Source organism: Giraffa tippelskirchi, chromosome X (genome assembly GCF_054371585.1).
Source record: "Giraffa tippelskirchi isolate mGirTip1 chromosome X, T2T-mGirTip1v1.2.pri, whole genome shotgun sequence".
NCBI classification, from domain to species: Eukaryota; Metazoa; Chordata; class Mammalia; order Artiodactyla; family Giraffidae; genus Giraffa; species Giraffa tippelskirchi.
The window spans coordinates 79,079,888-79,082,445 of record NC_137289.1 but is presented as its reverse complement, the minus strand read 5'-3'; the positions used below and the strand labels follow the sequence as shown (position 1 = coordinate 79,082,445).

Genomic DNA, 2,558 nt, shown 5'->3' with positions numbered 1-2,558 from the left:
TATGTCTCTATTTCTGCTTTGCAAATATCATCTATACCTTTTATTTTAGATTACACATGTATGCATTAATATATGATATTTGTTTTTCTGACTTTACTCTGTAGTCTCTAAGTCCATTCATGTCTCTGCAAATGACCAAATTTGATTCCTTTTCGTGGCCAAGTAATATTCCATTGTATATAAGTACCACAACTTCTTTTTCCATTCATCTATTGACAGACATTTAAGTTGCTTCCATGCCCTGACTATTATAAACTGTGCTCCTATGAATATTGGGGTGCATGTATCTTTTCAATTATGGTTTGAATAATTGAAACCATAATTATACTCAGTGTATATGCCCAGTAGTCAAGATTGTTGGGTTATATTGTAGTTTTTTTCCTAGTTTTTAAAAGAAATCTACATACTGTTCTCTCTAGTGGCTGTATCAATTTACACTCCCACCAATAGTGCAAAACGGTTTCCTTTTCTCCACACCCTCTCCAGCATTTAATATTTGTAGATATTTTTGATGATAGCCATTCTGACCAGTGTGAAGTAACACCTCATTGTATTTTTGAATTGCATTTTTCTAATAATTAGTGATACTGAATATGTTGTCATATGTTTGTTGGTCATCTTAATGTCTTCTTTTTCTGGGGGGAGGGCATAGGTACCAAATTACTGTATTTGAAGAAATGGTACTAAAGAAAGAACTTAAGTAGATGTTTTGTTACAACTTATAGAAAAGGTGAAGGTAACCCAAATATGCATGCACTGCCTTGGTGACCAGGGAAGTCACCTCTGTGGCTGTGGGAAGCCAGCCCGAGGCTTAGCTCTCACTGTCCCAGGGTGTGCTTGTCAAAGAGGTACTCTGTCATGCCAGATCCAGGGGCTCCCATCTTGCGCAGGTTGGTTATGTGGTCACCCAATTCTTTGATGGCTTCAACCTGCTCATTCAGGTAATGAGTCTCAATGAAATCACACAGATGGGGATCATTTTTTTCAGTGGCCAGTTTGTGCAGTTCCAGTAGTGATTGATTCACACTTCTTTCCAAGCACAGCACACATTCTATTGCATTCAGCCCATTCTCCTAGTCAGCATGGTCTGGTTTCTTGATATCCTGAAGGAAGATTCAGCCACCTCACTGGTTCTGCAGCTTCATCAGTCTCTCAGCATGTTCCCTCTCCTCATGAGATTGGTGAAGAAAGTATTTGGCAAAGTTCTTCAAAGCCACATCATCGCGGTCAAAATAGTACGACATGGACAGGTCAAAATAGTACAACACGGATAGGAGGCGTAGAGCTCCAGGTTGATCTGGTGGTTGATGGTGGCCTCTGAGTCCTGGTGGTAGTTCTGGCGCACCTGCGAGGGGGATGCAGTCGTCATGGCAGGCGGCTGAGAAGGCGCAGTGGTGGTGACGGCGACGGCTGCGCGGGCTGGAGCTGCGGCGGGGACCTTGGGCGGGTCGGAGGGCGCTGTCAAGGGGTGACGAGGGCTGGCTCTGAGTAGCCGGCCGGGGCGGGGGTTGGGGGGGAGACGAGCAGCCAGGTTCCGTTCAAGTGCTGTTGAAGCAGGAAACCGCGGCGACTCTCCGCGAAGACTGTCCATCTAAATGTCTTCTTTGGAGAAATGTCTATTTAGATCTGTCCATTTTTTGATTGGGTGTTTCTTTTTTTTTTAATTGAATTGCAAGAGCTGCTTGTATATTTTGGAAATTAACCCTTTGTCAGTTGCTTCATTTGAAATTATTTTGTCCAATTCTTTTTGACTTGTTTATTGTTTGTTTTGCTGTGTAAAACTTTTGAGCTTAATTAGGTTCCACTTGTTTATTCTTGTTTTTATTTTCATTACTTTAGGAGGCTCGTCAAAAAAGATTTTGCTGTGATTTATGTCAAATAGTGTTCTACCTATGTTTTCATCTAAGGGTTTTATCGTGTCTGGCCTTACATTCAGGTCTTTAATCCACTTTCAGTTTATTTTTGTGTATGGTGTCAGGGAGTATTCTCATTTCATTCTTTTTACATGTAGCTTTACCGTTTTCCCAGTACCAGTTATTGAAGAGGCTGTCTTTCCTTCATTGCATATTCTTGCCTCCTTTTTCTTAGATTAGGTGACCATAGTTGTGTGGGTTTATCTCTGTGCTTTCTATCCTGTACCATTGATCTATACTTCTGTTTCATGCCGGTATACAAACCTTCATGAGATTTAAATGCAATAATCATTTAGTTCAAGGACATAGGTAAAGCATATGGGAAAAAAAGTATCCCTGGGGACCAAATAGTACTACCTGTAAATGCAGATGTTTGGAGTTATTGGTCATAATATGCCAGGGCTGAGCACTGATCTTAAGTGATAGAAAGGTCAATGTAGTCCTGAACAATTTTTTGTGTGTTTTGAATATGCAAGGTACTCCATAGATCTCAATGTCTATGTATAGTATAGATTAGTAAGTTGGGAAAAGATAAAAATTGCAAGATAAGAATTACAAGATACCTTTTTGAATCACACTTGAAAAGTGGCAGACATGTTGAGAATGATTTTCAGATATTTAGTTTAGGTCCCTGGATAAATTTTG

The 2,558-nt window shown here is 40.3% G+C and overlaps 1 pseudogene across 1 annotated transcript; it reads right to left on the bottom strand.

Annotated features, from left to right (window-relative positions):
• Positions 1-651: 651 nt before the first annotated feature.
• On the bottom strand, positions 652-1,369 carry LOC145536093 (ferritin heavy chain pseudogene; annotated as a pseudogene). The gene has a single exon (XR_014075651.1). The product of XR_014075651.1 is annotated as a ferritin heavy chain pseudogene (transcript).
• Between the last annotated feature and the right edge of the window lie 1,189 nt (positions 1,370-2,558).